The 16,296-nt window shown below is 45.0% G+C and overlaps 1 long non-coding RNA gene across 1 annotated transcript; it reads left to right on the top strand.

Annotated features, from left to right (window-relative positions):
* The first annotated feature begins 13,849 nt into the window (after positions 1-13,849).
* LOC116524913 lies at positions 13,850-15,939 on the top strand. The gene is made up of 2 exons (XR_004257521.1): positions 13,850-15,281; positions 15,849-15,939. It is a non-coding gene; the product is annotated as an uncharacterized LOC116524913 (long non-coding RNA).
* Positions 15,940-16,296: the final 357 nt, after the last annotated feature.

The raw sequence follows: 16,296 nt of genomic DNA, 5'->3' as shown, positions 1-16,296 counted from the left end.
TCTGGAGTGCAGTGGCGCAATCTCAGCTCACTGCAACCTCCACCTCCCGGGTTCAAGTGATTCTCCTGCCTCAGCCTCCTAATTGGCTGGGACTACAGGCGCCCACCACCACACCCAGCTAATTTTTGTATTTTTAATAGAGATGGGGTTATACCATGTTGGCCAGGCTGGTCTTGAACTCCTGACCTCAAGTGATTCACGCCCTCTTTGGCCTCCCAAAGTGCTGGGATTACAGATGTGAGCCACCATGCCTGGTAGTAAATGACAAATTCTGATCAAAAATCAATTAATTCCAGATATCTTGTGAGACTCAGAAGGACTTCATGGCCGGGCTCAATGGCTCATGCCTGTAATCCCAGCACTTTGGGAGGCCGAGGCGGGCGTATCACAAGATCAGGAGTTCAAGACCAGCCTAGCCAACATGGTGTAAACCCATCTCTGCTAAAAATAAAAAAAACTAGTAGGGTGTAGTGGCGGATGCCTATAATCCCAGCTACTTGGGAGGCTGAAGCAAGAGAATAGCATGAACCGGGAGTTGGAGGTTGCAGTGAGCTGAGATCACACCACCGCACTTCAGCCTGGGCGACACAGTGAAACTCTGTCTCAAAAAAAAAAAGGACTTTACAGTGGCTTTAAAGTGAATCTCAACTCCTGCAGCCTCAGGGCAGACAATGGTGTAAATCAGTTTTTAAGAATGACTGAGCTACAAAGAAGACAAAATGTAAACTCAGGGCCCTAATAGAAAAGGAGCAGGAACTAACACCTGCGATGGAAACATTTGAGGGCATGAGCCGAAGAATCTTGCATCTCCAGATTCCTATCAGTTCTTTCACTCTTGTTAGGGGAAAGCAGTCTCCCCATGGCTGAAGCCCTACAAAAAACCTCTCCATCGGCAGGTTCCTTGCAAGATGATACTTGTGCTCCTTAAGATCTACTCTTGCCTGCCCTCATTACCCTAAGTCCAATAACTAGGGACAAGTTGCATCAGAGCCTGAGGGAAAAAAATACAGTTCATGCTCCATAAGGAAATAATATACCAAAGAATTGTAGGAGCTGACTAACTGGAACCAGGGCAACATGTGTGGAATGGATCTTGGGGAATGCTGAATTAGGGGAGACGGAATATAAGGGTGCAGGGTGAAATTCACTATTATAGGAGCACTGTCTCGAGACTTAGTGGTTAATGTTCTGGAAAGGACACCAGGAGCTGGCTCTGAGAATTTAATGGTGAATAAGAAAAATACACCTCAGGGGCTGGGCACGGTGGCTCACGTCTATAATCCCAGCACTTCGGGAGGCCAAGGAGGGTGGATCAAGAGGTTATGAAGATGAGATCAGCCCGGCCAACATGTCTCTATTAAAAATACGAAAAGCAGCCCAGTGTGATGGCAGTTACTTATAGTCCCAGCTACTCGGGAGGCTGAGGCAGGAGGTTGCAGTGAGCCAAGATTGTACCACTGAACTCCAGACTGGGCCACAGAACCAGACTCTGTCTGGAAACAACAAAACAAAACAAAACAAAAATAAAGCTTGGTCCTCTTAGTCACTCATAATCTAGTAAATTAGGTGTTTACAATTCAGTCTTATAAATTCTATAGTTACTAGATGAAGGGCTCCTAAGATCAGGATGAAGGAGGAGGAGGAGAAAAAGAAAAAGTTCACTGATTACATGTATATATATATATATATATATATATATATATATATTTATATATGTACATATATAAATATTTTTTTGAGACAAAGTCTCTGTCACCCAGGCTGGAGTGCAGTGGCTTGATCTCTGCTCACTGCAACCTCCACCTCCAGGGTTCAAGCAGTTCTCCTGCCTCAGCCTCCTGTGTAGCTGGGATTACAGGCATGTGCCACCATGCCTGGTTAATTATTTGTATTTTTAGTAAAGACAGGGTTTCACTGTGTTAGCCAGGATGGTCTCAGTCTCCTGACTTGGTGATCCACCCACCTCCATCTCCCAAAGTTCCGAGATTACAGGCGTGAGCCAAGGGGCCCAGCCTCGACGTTCCCTGATATTAAGCCTCTACTATGTACCTGGCTCTTTAGCTGCTGTATCCCATCTAGTTTATTTAGTCTTCTCTGTACCTCTGTGAGGTAAGGAGTAGCGGTGGGGTTTAATAGATTAAGGTAGTATTGTCTGAAATTTTCTAAGCATGTCTTGATTCTATCACATGAAGAAAATATCTAGGCTTATGCCAAAAACCTAGTACAGATTCCTGCGTTACAGGCAAACAAGGCCTTTGAAATCTTTTTTCCTCTCCCTAAATTTAAACACAAATCCTAGGATACCACCACTCTGACCAGCTACTTGGCAGGAAATCAAAGGAATAAATTCAAGATGGCTGCCCTCCTTCCATATCCAGGAAAGGCCTGCTTCTCTGACCACTTTTGCTTCAGGGAAGGAGGAGCAGGAGAAAAGAATCACCAGTCTACTCTGTCTACTCACTCCCTGTAGAAGTAATGTACATACAAAAGAATTGTAGATGCTGGCTAACTGGAACCAGGGCAACGGGTGTGGAATGGATCTTGGGAAATGTTGAATGTGGGAAGCCAACAGGGAAAGGAAGCTGGGAACTGCTTAGGGCAAACCTGCCTCCAGTCTATTATTTCTTTTTTTTTTTTTTTTTTTTTTTTTTTTCCATTTTTTTTTGAGACAGAGTTTCACTCTTGTTACCCAGGCTGGAGTGCAATGGCGTGATCTCGGCTCACCGCAACCTCCGCCTCCCGGGTTCAGGCAATTCTCCTGCCTCAGCCTCCCGAGCAGCTGGGACTACAGGCACGTGCCACCATGCCCAGCTAATTTTTTGTATTTTTAGTAGAGACGGGGTTTCACCATGTTGACCAGGATGGTCTCCATCTCTTGACCTCGTGATCCACCCGCCTCAGCCTCCCAAAGTGCTGGGATTACAGGCTTGAGCCACCGCGCCCGGCCCTCCAGTCTATTTCTTAAAAACATGGCTACTAAGATAAAAAAAAAAAAAAAAAAGCTACATACATCCCTCACAAGAAATTTCCTTGTGGACAAAGGACGGACATCATGACAACAACATAGAAGGTGGGTCAAATCTCCTCTGTGAATGGTCAGTGGAGGACCTGGAGTCCTCACCACTAACAGAAAGACCCAGTCACTGTATACAATGCAGATTAGTTTTCCGTCCCCTACGGAAAGTAAGAGGTAAGTGAGCAGAATAGCAGAGAATCCCTTCTTCTCTTATAAATAGGATTACCTCCTTTAAATAGACAAAACTTTAATACCTCATCCTAGCTCAGCTAGGTAGCAAAGCCTAATCCAGATCTGACTTATTTCTCTGCAGAACCAATGTCTATAGCCTTTGAAAAGAGATCCTTTGGCTGGATGCAGCGGCTTACACTGTCATCCCAACACTTTGAGAGGTTGAGGCTGGTGGACCATCTGAGGTCAGGAGTTTGAGACCAGCCTGGCCAACATGATGAAAGCCCGTCTCTATTAAAACTACAAAAAATTAGCTGGGCATGGTGGCAGGTACCTGTAACCCCAGCTTGTTGGGAGCCTGAGGCAGGAGAATCGCTTGAACCCAGGAGGCAGAGGTCCCAGTGAGCCAAGATGGAGCCACTGCACTCCAGCCTGGGCAACAAGAGTGAAACTGCAACTCAAAAAATAAAAATAAAAATGGGAGAGAACCTTTGACCAAATGGAGGGAGAAAGAAAGTACACAGCAGTTGTAGAGGGCACAGGAATTCCCAGGAGGGCAGGGAGTGCCTGGACAAATGAAATTATGGGTCATGTGGCTGAGCAGGCCAGGAAAATATTGGGCTTGTCAGATTTCAGCTCTTTCTGAGTAGAGTTCAGGTCAAAAAACAAACTTAGATTAGCTAAGGATTACCCAGATTTTTGACCCTGTTGAAATGTCTCTCATGTGATTCTCACTGGATTTCAACCTGGTGTGCTCTTGGGGATTTTTGTTTAATAATAATTTTTTGGAATATTAAAATAACTTAATCTTTTGATTATAAAAGCAATGTATGCTCATTATAACATATTATAAAATATAAAAAGTTATAGAGAAGTACTTACAAGTTATCCATAATCCCAATATTTAAAGACATTACAATCAGCCGGGCATGGTGGCTCAGACCTGTAATCCTAGCACTTTGAGAGGCCGAGGCGGGCCGATTGCCTGAGCTCAGGATTTTGAGGGCAGCCTGGGCAACACGTTGAAACCCCATGTCTTATAAAATACAAAAAAGTAGACGGGTGTGGTGGTATGAGCCTGTAGTCCTGGCTACTTGGGAGGCTGAGGTAGAAGAATTGCTTGACCCCGGGAGGCAGAGGTTGCAGTGAGCCGAAATCCTGCCACTCCAGCCTGGGTGACAGAGTGAGACTCCGTCTCCATTAAAAAAAAAAAAAAGATATCACAGTGAATTTATTGGCACATGTCCTTCCAGATTTAAAAAACACATCTAAGTTTGCAAATGTGACAACATGCTCCCTCTTCTCACTTTCTGTGTTGGTCAGGCTGGTCTCGAACTCCTGAACTCGAATTGCTGGGATTACAGGCATAAGCCACCACACCTGGCCTGGATTTTTTTTCCTTTTTATTGTTTAAAGTTTTAATGTCTATCTCAGTGACCAGGATAGTGAAGCCTACAAAATTTAGAGAGCTTTCTTTCAGAAAACAAATACAAAATGCCTGCTAGGTAATTAGGCCACTCCAAGTTACCCAGCAGGAGGGGAAGTGTGATGGAGGCAATGTGGGAGTGGAAGGAGATGGCAATCTTCACTCTTAGAGGCTAAAATATTATATTTTGGCAAATTTTATAGTAATATCTGACAGCATGGACACATTGCTGTGTCCCCCTCAGAAGAAGCCTGTGCAATGAAGGATTCAGAAGCATAAGCTTGCTAATGTCACACATATACTCACATATTTGTAAAAAAGAAAACAAAACTCATCCATTTGTGATGAAACTATAGATTCAATTCTTTAAATTGTGGTAAAATACACATAACATAAAGTTTACCATTTTAGCTATTTTAAGTGTACAGTTCATAGTATTAAGTACATTCACATCATTGTGCAATTGTCACCACCATCCATCCATCTCCACAACTTTATTCATCTTGCAAAACTGAAACTCCATACCCATTAAACATTAAACCCTATTTCCTTCTCCCTCCAGCCCCTGGCAAGCACCCTTCTATTTTCTGTCATTGTAATTTGACCACTCCAGGTATCTTATATAAGTGGAGTCATACAATATTGGCCTTTTTGGGGGTTGGCTTATTTCACTTAGTATGTGTTCAAGGTTTATTTATTTTTAATTATTTAAAAACATTTTTTGAGACAGAATTTCACTCTGGAGTGAAGTGGCGTGATCTTGGCTCACTGCAACCTCCGCCCACCGGGTTCAAGCAATTCTCATGTCTCAGCCTCCCAAGTAGCTGGGATTAGAGGTTCCTGCCACCACACCTGGCTAACTTTTATATTTTTAGTAGAGACGGGGTTTCACCATGTTGACCAGCCTGGCTGGACTTGAACTCCTGACCTCAGGTGATCCAGCCGTCTTGGCCTTCCAAAGGGCTAGGATTACCGGCGTGAGCCACCAAATCTGGCCTTTAAGGTTCATTTATGTTACAGCATATATCAGAGTATAGATTCAATTTAATAAATTTTTTAAATCTAACAATATTTCCTGCATACTTTTCCAGGTCATTAAAAACTTTTGGTAAATACCATTTTTTTTTTTTTTTTTGAGACGGAGTTTCACTCATGTTACCCAGGCTGGAGTGCAATGGCGCGATCTTGGCTCACCGCAACCTCTGCCTCCTGGGTTCAGGCAATTCTCCTGCCTCAGCCTCCTGAGTAGCTGGGACTACAGGCACGCGCCACCATGCCCAGCTAATTTTTTGTATTTTTAGTAGAGACGGGGTTTCACCATATTGACCAGGATGGTCTCGATCTCTTGACCTCGTGATCCACCCGCCTCGGCCTCCCAAAGTGCTGGGATTACAGGCTTGAGCCACCGCACCCGGCCTGGTAAATACCATTTTTAAAGGGTACATAATCTTTCACTGTATTAGACTGACTGAAGGAGAATTCATTAGAGGCCAAAACAACCTTCTCTACTTGCAAGGAGAGCTAGCCACTCCCCTAATCATAGACAATTGGATTGGGGACCAATGCAGTGGCAAAGGCTACCCAACTAATATGAGTTGGGCCCTGGCTGCCCAGTGTGATCATTCCTATAGAATGGCCCCCAAATGAGCCAATAAAATCTGGGAAAGTAGAAGTGCAGTGCAAACAAAATGAAAGCAGGTCCCACTGTGAACCCCTGGGTTAGGAAATCAACTCCATCCTAATAAGTAATCTGGTTTTGTCTCTTCTGTTTACCCTGATGAACTTGGCAGGCATAACTTACACATTCATCATGTGGATGATTTATATTTATAAACATTCCCCTTTGGTGGACATTTAGGTTATTCCCAATATTTTGCCATTACAAATAATGTTTTAATAAACATCTTTGTATATAACCCTTTTTAAAATATCCAGTTACTTCTTTAGGCAGAGTGAGTGACTGTCTTTGGCAGCAAATTCATTGTGACTAGGGATTTTTTTTTTTTTTTCTTGAGACAGAGTCTCACCCTGTCACCCAGGCTTGAGTGCAATCACATGATCTCAGCTCACTGAATTGCTCTTGAGTTCAAGCAATTCTCCTACCTCAGCCTCCCGAGTAGCTTGAATTACAGGCTTCTGCCACCACACCCAGCTAATTTTTATATTTTTAGTAGAGACAGGGTTTCATCTTGTTGGCCAGGCTGATCTCGAACTCCTGACCTCGTGATCTGCCCGCCTCGGCCTCCCAAACTGCTGGGATTACAGGTATGAGCCACTGTGCCCGGCCTGTGACTGGGGATTGTTTAGCCCTTTGTTCTCCAAGAAGTTTGAGGATCCAAGATGGCTTCACCACTAAAACATTGACTGCTCATAAGAACTGGCAAGAGCGGAACAAAATATGAAGCTTCCAGTCCTACAAAGTTTCTTATTGGGATAAGGCTCAAGCTTAGAAGGGGAGGCCAAAAAATCAAGTAGGTCAATAGGGCACGACTGACTAGGAAGAACAGCCCGGGGCATAAGCCCACGCTGATGAACTGAGCCTGTTCATTGTGGAGTGGCATTGAGGTTGAGAGTGACGTGAGGGATAGAGTCTTCTGATGAGTTGTTATACAGACAACAGGGCCTTCCCTTAGCTTAATGAATCCTTGGTCTATTGGACCTGCAAGACCCTTGAAGGAACAAAGTAACTACACAGCAGTATCATATGTTGTGTGCCTGGCTGTAGTAAAATTATTTACTCATATCCAGTTCTCCTCCACTTTCTGGTAAAAAGGAAGGTGATGATTCTTAGGCTTTTGCAGGTTGGCAGGGCTACATGACTAGTTCCTGCCAATGGACAACAATTGGAATGCCATTGTGTCATTTCTGGGATGAGATGATTAAAACTCATTAAAACTTGGCCCTTCCCCCATCTTTCCTCTGTCTTAGTATCCCTGAACACCATGTGTTGTGATGGTGACGTTTTAAGATGGAACTTTTGTCAGCCTGGGTTCTTCAGTAACAACATGGAATGCTGCCTTCCACTAACCTATGCTGAACATATATTGTGATGAGAAATTAATTTTTTCTCATTTTTATTTATTTATTTTTTCAAGATGGAGTCTTGCTCCGTTGCCCAGGCTGGAGTGCAGTGGTGCCATCTTGATTCACTGCAGCCTCCACCTCCTGGGTTCAAGCAATTCTCCTGCCTTGGCCTCCCAAGTAGCTGGGATTATAGGCGTGTGCCACCACACCCAGCTAATTTTTGTATTTACTAGAGACAGGGTAAATGTTGACCAGGCTGGCCTTGAACTCCTGACCTTAGATGATCCGCCTCAGCCTCCCAAAGTGCTGGGATTTCAGGCATGAGCCACCGTGCCCAGCGGAGAAATTAATTTTCTTAGTTAGCGTTGTTGGCCGTCCTAACCTAATTGAGGCACTGGCCTTGTGCAAGTTTAAATGGCAGAGTTCAAATTTGACTCTTAAGTTTAACTTCAGAGCCTGCATTATCAGTCCTAAATCATTCCGATCTGGTTGGTGGGATCTTGGGAGTCCATTGGTTTTGAAGGTGATCACACTGGATCTGGGAGTATGATCAGTTCCTAAACTTTTAAGATCAAGAAAGCGAACAAAAAAGCCGACTGATACTGCCTTCTGCTCCTGTTAGGAGTGGGAACTGGCTTGGGAAGGAGGCTGCTCCTGAAGGTGAAGACATCAGTGTACTCAATATTAGGTAGCCGAGTAAGACAAAGTGAAGAAACATGAGACGGGGCTGGAAGTTGGTAATATTCCTGTTATCACTAAAGATCAAGACATTTGCTCTCCAGAATGACAATGCAAATTAATTTTTTCACAAAGGTTCATTCTGCCTTCTACTAGTGATATGTGGGCAGGCACGGCCTCAGGAGGTCACAGTCATCTTAGTGTTACAGAATTATTCATCTGGTGCAGAATGGGCGACAGCTCACTGAGACTTAGCATTCTGTTTGATTGACCCACTTTGCGTGTGATGCAGTCTCAGCATCAAATCATCCCTCTTAAGTCTAGGTTTCAAATGGGTCCTGAGCAGTAAGTCCCTATACTTTCTTCTTTTTTTTTTTTTTTTTTTTTGAGATGAAGTTTTGCTCTGTCACCCAGGTTGGAGTGCAATGGCGTGATCTCGGCTCACTGCAACCTCCACATCCTGGGTTCAAGCGATTCTCCTGCCTCAGCCTCCCAAGTAGCTGGGATTACAGGTGCCTGCCACTACACCCAGCTAATTTTTGGCATTTTTAATAGAGATGGGGTTTCACCATGTTGGCCAGGCTGGTCTTGAACTCATAACCTCAGATGGTCTGCCCACCTCGGCCTCCCAAAATGCTGGGATTACAGGTGCCCAGCAAGTCCCTATACTTTCTAAAGTCTCTGGGGACCTTCTTGGCTCTGTTGGGGTTCACCAAGTCAAATTCCTTGATAGCTTTTAGTCTTTCTTGGGCCCCTAGAGAAAAAGGAAGAGTATTGTTGAGGTGTTCCTCATATTTTCGATTCCATATTGGAGCTGGAGATCAAAACTGGGACTTCGAGAAGAGAATTGCAGTGGAATCTCAGGGTTCTCAGAAGGACCCCCCCCCCAAAAAAAATCAAGAAATATTATCGCATCACTATGCCCAGCTAATTTTTTCGTATTTTTAATAGAGATGAGTTTCACCATGTTGGCCAGGTTGGTCTCGAACCCCTGACCTCAAGTGATCCATCCACTCAGCCTCCCAAAGTGCTGGGATTACAGGCGTGAGCCACCATGCCCAGCCTCATAATACCTATCTTAAAGAGCTGCAGCAAAGACGATGTGGCGGACCTTGGCAGGAGTGGGACTGTTGTTCTTGTTCCTTCTATTCCATTCCAAACCATCCTATCCCTTGTACATATCTTGTAAGGACGCTGTGTGAAACAGGGTCGGTCATTGCAGCTCCTGCAGAAAAGAATGAACAATCACACAAGACATTGCCACGAGTTCCTAGGACAGATCAGTCAATCAAGCATAGTCTGTCTGTGGGCCTTACCCTTATCTCTGAAGTGGGTTCTTTTCGTTGCAAGGGATAGGGACTTACTCAAGATAGGTCTGTGGGCAAAAAGGAGGCATTCTTGTGGAAATCTAAGAGGAGACGGCAAAATAGGACCAAACTGCATGGCACTGGAGGTGGAGGGTGGACCAGCACCAGGATCTCTGCAACAGATTTTCCCTAAAGTGCTCCCCAGGAGATGTTACACAAATTGTCCTTGAGGTCGGTTTCTCTGTGTCTGCCTACTTCTCTTCTGGCTAAAACCTGACTTTCTCTTTGTATACTGTGTCTTTTTTCTGCCTCATGCTATTTGCTGACTTCTCACTTGGTTCACTTAATTGCTAATTGTGGCCCCTCCAGCCTCTCTCACACTTGCATCCTAAGCTTCTGTAAAGTGCCTGATTTTATCTACTTTCCCCAATTTACATTCCGAAGAGTAGTATTGGGTTGGTCTCGGCTTCCTTATTACCGCAGGTCTTTCCCTGGGCTACATTGTAAGCCTCTGTCTGCCCTGGGGTCAAGTGTCCACATAGTTTTTAATCACAGAGAGGTGAAAAGAGGAGTTAGGGGTTTGGAGGAAGCCAGATGGCTGCACGTGGAGTTCAGAGCATGGCTGCCTGGAGCAGGGGGCTGCAGAAGATAGTTTCCTAGAGAGTGGAGTTGGCTATGCATGTGGCAGACATGCCATGATTGTCGTATCTAATAGACACGTTGAATTTTGAGTTGTTCATTGTCTGGTTTGTAGCCTTGTCCAAATTGTGTAGTTTTTACCATATGAGAATGGGAGGATCAGAGAGGTAGAGTGACCTGCCCAGGGTCACACAGTAAGTGGTAGAGCAGGAATTAGGATTTAATTCAGTGTTTTTTCTAGTATGTTACATATAAATATATTAAAAAATTACTGATGGCCTACTCTGGGCCAAAGCTATTCCAGGCATGAGAACAAACCACACTAAAATCCTTGCCCCTGTGGATCTAATATTCTAGCGAGGGAAGAATGACAGTAATAAAATCATTTTAAAAAGCAAATTATATAGTATGTTAGAAAGTTCCAGGTGAAGACAAAAAAGAAAATTAAAAAAAAAGAAAAAAGAAAGTGACAAGTGTTATGAAAAAAATAAGAATGGGGGATTAGGGATGGTTCAGTGGCTTATGCCTGTAATCCCAGCCCTTTGGAATGCCGAGATGGGCGGATCACTTGAGGCCCAGAGTTTGAGACTCACCTGGCCAACGTGGTGAAACCCATCTCTACTAAAAATACGAAATTAGCCGGACGTGGTGGTGCATGTCTGTAATCCCAGCTACTTGGGAGCCTGAGGCAGGAGAATCACTTGAACAGGAAGGCGGAGGTTGCAGTGAGCCAAGATCGCTTCTGTACTCCAGCCTGGGTAACAAAGTGAGACTCCATCTCAAAAAATAAAAATAAAAATATATACCTTGTCCCCAAAGAGCCAGTTTTTGGCCAGGTGCGGTGGCTCACACCTGTAATCCCAGCACTTTGGGAGCCCGAGGCAGGTGGATCACCTGAGTTCAGAAGTTCAAGACCAGGCTGGCCAACATAGTGAAATCCCATCTCTACTAACACAAAAATTAGTCAGATGTGGTGGTGTGTGGCTGTAATTCTAGCTACTCCAGAGGCTGAAGCAAGAGAATCACTTGAACCTGAAAGGCAGAGGTTGCAGTGAGCCAAGATTGTGCCATTGTACTCCAGCCTGGGCAATAAGAGCAAAACTCTGTCTCCGAAAAAAATAAAGAGTGAGGGGATTAGGAGTGCTGGGGGGAATTATAATTTAAAATAGGGAGTTTATTGTAGGTCTCAATGTGATGGTGAGAGAGTGTGTTTACCTCAACTCACTTCAAGCTTCCTGAGAATAGACTATGCATCTTCCTTCTTCTCCTGACCCTGTGCCTTGGCTGTGATGAGTATGAAATAACCGTTAGTTGATCTGAATGCTACAGGAATGTTTTGAAAGTTGGGGAAGACAAGAAAAGCCTTTAAGTTGATACTGGTCTCCTCTTGTGTAACTTCCCTGCCCTTTGTGAAGAGCAGCATGCTTCATGAAGCCCCCCATATTGTTTGAGTCATTGTAGAAATGTGCCTTTCAACATTCCTAAAATCATTAGACCATGAAATGCCTTGTGAGGGCTCTTGATATGAAGTTGTGGCCAGAAATTTAATTAACGGGGAAAACACAAGCTAAGCATGCAAGACAGCATGACTCAAAGTCTCATTAAAGCCCATGTTCTTGGAGGCATTGGAGCAGTGGAGAGGCTCTTCATCAGTGATGAATGTTTAACAACTGACTCTGCAGGGAAGGGAAGGGATTATGATTTATAGGTTTGCCCATTCCTGTGGTGTAAATACACTGTGACTGATTCAAGTTAAAATGTAATAGCACTGAGCATTTCCTTTTTTTTTTTTTTTTTGAAACGGAGTTTCGCTCTTGTTACCCAGGCTGGAGTGCAATGGCGTGTTCTCAGCTCACCGCAACCTCCGTCTCCTGGGTTCAGGCAATTCTCTTGCCTCAGCCTCCTGAGTAGCTGGGATTACAGGCACGCACCACCATGCCCAGCTGATTTTTTGTATTTTTAGTAGAGACGGGGTTTCACCATGTTGACCAGGATGGTCTCGATCTCTTGACCTCGTGATCCACCCGCCTCGGCCTCCCAAAGTGCTGGGATTACAGGCTTGAGCCACCGCGTCCGGCCCACATTTCCTTTTTTTGAAACGGAGTCTCACTCAGTTGTCCAGGCTGGAGCGCATGGGACTACAGGCATGTGCCACCACACCCAGCAATTTTTTTTTTTTTTTAATTTTTATTTTTAGTAAAGACAAGGTTTCACTATGTTGGCCAGGCTGGTCTCAAACTCCTGACCTCGTGATTTACCCGCCTTGCCCTCCCAAAGTTCTGGGATTACGGTTGTGAGCCACCACACCTAGCTGAGTATTTCCATCACACAGATATAATAGATATAAATCACCTTAAAAGCATAGGTGATTTATATCTATTAACTGTATTTTACAGTAAATACAGTAAAATAATTAGGAAGGGATGAATTTTAAGTGTTTATCATCAATCTTAATATTCACTTAATTTTAAGTTTGTATAATTTTAATCATGGTCACATTTAAAAACTGGTTTGCAAACATTCTGAAAATCTAAAAGTTGGCTCTTGTGGGCCATGATCCACGACAGCTCTTGCGTACCATCATGCTGGTCCTCCTCAGTATGCACCTGTTTCTTGGCAAAGACCTGCTCATATGAATATCAAGCTTCAAATGCAAAGACAACGCCGTTGCTTCCTTGTTGTCTCACATCTCCCCATGGCTACTATCTTGTGCCTCTGCCATACAGCTTCTCCATCATCTATGGTAAGTGAGGTTTTGCAGAGCTTCTGGGAGAATGTCGTTCTCCAGGTTGGAGCCCCCTGTGTTGGACACATGCTTTTATTCTTCAGTGATTATCTTGATCTCACATCCTTATATTCTCCTCCGATGTGTTTGTGTTCACTTTCCTGGGAGCCACCTTGGTGCATCAGGCTGTCGGCTTCCATCTGGTCAGTGGGCACTTGTGGAGTACGTACAGGGTGCTCCCTCCTGCTCTTTGTGTTTTTGATGCCAGGTCCTGTGCTCTGACATCCGTTTTCTCATTTGGCCCTTAGAGCAGCTCTGCTGGATGAGCCTTATTTTTTCAACATTTCACATGAGGAAACTGGCCCAGAGAGGGGAAGTGACTTGTCACAGTCCATAAGTCATGTTTTCAGCAAAGCGTTGCCTTTGATATGTAATGTGCAGGCAAGCATCTATCACCTCTCAGCAGGCTGCTGCTGGTTGTGGATTCAGTCTGCTCAGGTCTGCTCCCTGGGAACATCTATGACCCCGTCTCATTGCCTTGCACCCCTCTGTGCCTGCTAGAGCCTAGTTCCTGGCTCCTAAAGGAGAAAAGCCATTTGGAGGCAAGTGTGGTCCTTCCCATTGCAGGAGGTTTTTTTTTTTTTGAGATAGAGTCTCACTGTCGCCCAGGCTGGAGTGCAATGGTGTGATCTCAGCTCACTACGACTATCGCCTCCCTGGTTCAAGCGATTCTCCTTGAATGAGTCTCCTTCAAGCGAGCCACCAGGGTAGCTGAGATTACAGGGATCTGCCACCACACCTGGCTATTTTTTGTATTTTTAGTAGAGATGGGGGTTCGCCATGTTGGCCAGGCTGCTCTCAAACTCCTGACCTCAGGTCATCTGCTCACCTCCTCCCAAAGTGCTGGGATTACAGGCATGAGTCACCCAGCCCGGCCTGCAGGAGTTCTTAACACCTGTGCAGAGAAGTCTGAGCACCTTGCAACTGAGCAGCAGATGTGTCTCATGAAGGGAAGGCAGTTTTAGCTATGGAGCAAATGCTGAGTGCCAAGCTGGAGGAGGTGGGACAAGAAGAAGGTGAGAATGGAAGGATCACGGAAGTCTGTTTCTCAGAAGACCTGGATTCAAGTCTAAGTTCTCCATATTTATTAGCTTTGCAGCCTTGGGCAAATCATTAAGGCTCTGAGCTGTTTGCTCCTTTGTGGAATGAGGGAGATAATGATAGTGGCTGTTTGTTGAGGGCTCTCTGCAAATTACAAATTACATGCCGCAGTTAGCGTGTACTAAACATTATGCTCAAGGTAATTCCCGTAAAAGACTGAACCCAGTGCCAGAAACACGGTCAATGTACAATAAATGCCGGCTGCTATTATTTTGTTGATCCTCATAACAATCCCCTGCTTCATAATGACCACAGAAATAATAATAGTTACTAGCATTTACAGAGCACTTTCTATGCAGCCAGCCATTGTTTTCAGGGCTCTAGGTGAATTAACTTATTTAATTTCCCAGCTATCCCCTGAGGTTCATTCTATTTTTAACCCCATTTGATGTGTGAGAAAATTGAAGCACAATTAAGTTAAATGCGTTGCCCAAGACTCACGGCTAGAAATTGACAAACAGCTGGAAAGCAGAGGAGATATTCTTATTGCTGCCCATTTCACAAGGATGGTAACTAAGGCACAGAGAGGCTGAGCAGCGTGCCCAGGGTCAGGGTCGGGAGAACTCTCCTCTGGGTTGCTGGGCAGATGAAATGACATAATGGATGGGAAATGGCTTTGTGAACTGTCCTTCCGTTTGTGTTTAGCCGGCAGTAAGATTTGCATGTTCTGTTTTTTCTGGTCTAGTTGCATCCACTCGTCTGAGACCCAGGGGGCTTTAGAAGGACCTGCCTGGACTTGGCTTATCATTGGATGGGTGCTTTGTGTATAGGGTCCTGGACTTATATCCCCTTGGGACAGCCTAGGAGCTGTGGCTTGTCTGACTTCAAAGCCGTTGCCAGCTGGGAGGCTTTGAGAGGAGCCAGCTGGCAGCTGGCCACCATCATGTGCAGCTGAGGTTACCAGCGGCCACCCTCCCACCTTCCTCCAGCCACACTCACCGTCTCCAGTGGCTGATTCTCAGACACTCCCAGGACAGCAGGCAGCCATGCTGGGGGAAGAGCAGCTCAAGGCCCCTAGTGGAGTGGAGCTAATCAGGGTACAAGGAAACCTCTTTTTGCTCCCTTCCCCATTATGCTTCTGGCAAACCCCTCTCCCACAGGGCTCTTCAGGCATGACACCCTAGAAATCCCTGGGTGCGTTCCTTTTTCCCAGGTATCTACTTTCCAAAATGGAGTGGGGAGTGCTGTTGTGTCTTTGTGGAGGGGTCAGTGTTACATGCTTCTAGGGCTGTCTCCTCACCTCACTGGGAGGTCCTCTAGCAGGAACAGGGTCTCCCATCTCCTGAACCAGCATCAGGCAGCCCTGGGAAGGTGTTTGTTATTGTCACATTTCTGGAGGGAAGGTCAATCCAGCTATCGGGCTGGAACTTGGGTGCTATGTGTGGTGATGGTGATGGTGGCAGCTGATGTGTGTCCGGAGGAGGTAGAAAGCTTGGTAGGGGAAGGGAACCAGGGGCTGAGATCCCTAGGATCTCACCTGCTGGTATCTCAGGAAGGGCTTGTGCTCCATACACACATGGACGTGGCCTTGACTCCTGGCCTCATCACTCACTATCTGAATGAGAAAGTGCTCATCTTGTGCGATTCTTCCCCTGGGCCTCTTTGTTTATGAAGGGAATGGGGGAAGGTGAAAACCAGACTTCAGTTTGGTTTCTCTCTGGTGGTAATGACTAAGCCCTCTTTCTTCCTGATTAATCGTAGGCAAATGTCTGTACAAGAATTATTTTCTTATGATGATCTGTGATCTGGTGTAACATGAAATTTCTCCAATTAAAATGACTTTGACTCTCAATGTTGTGAAATATTGACCTTGACATTATTGTGCTAACAGTACATGCTCCTACTCTCAGAGCCTATTTTCACCTCGAAGGGACTCTGAGTCCATCAAGATGAACTAAACTTTCCAGTATATCAGCTCCATGATCCCCAGATCTTCCCTGAGAGGAGCTGGGGGTGAGGTTGAGAATCTCAATTCATCTAGCCACAAATGTTTGTTCCTTTCACTCCCTTAAAGAATTTTACACTTCAGGAATCACTTCCACATGATTTATGTGACATCTTTAAAACATATGTCTGAAGTAAGTATTCTCCCCCGTCATCAAAGTGTAGATAGCAAAGCTAAGACTGAGAAGGTAACTGAATTGCCTGC

The sequence above is a fragment of the Sapajus apella genome, unplaced genomic scaffold (assembly GCF_009761245.1).
Source record: "Sapajus apella isolate SASKATOON/1434 unplaced genomic scaffold, GSC_monkey_1.0 scaffold46, whole genome shotgun sequence".
NCBI classification, from domain to species: domain Eukaryota; kingdom Metazoa; phylum Chordata; class Mammalia; order Primates; family Cebidae; genus Sapajus; species Sapajus apella.
Note: the sequence above shows the minus strand (reverse complement) of the source record. Positions and strands in the feature narration are given on the sequence as shown.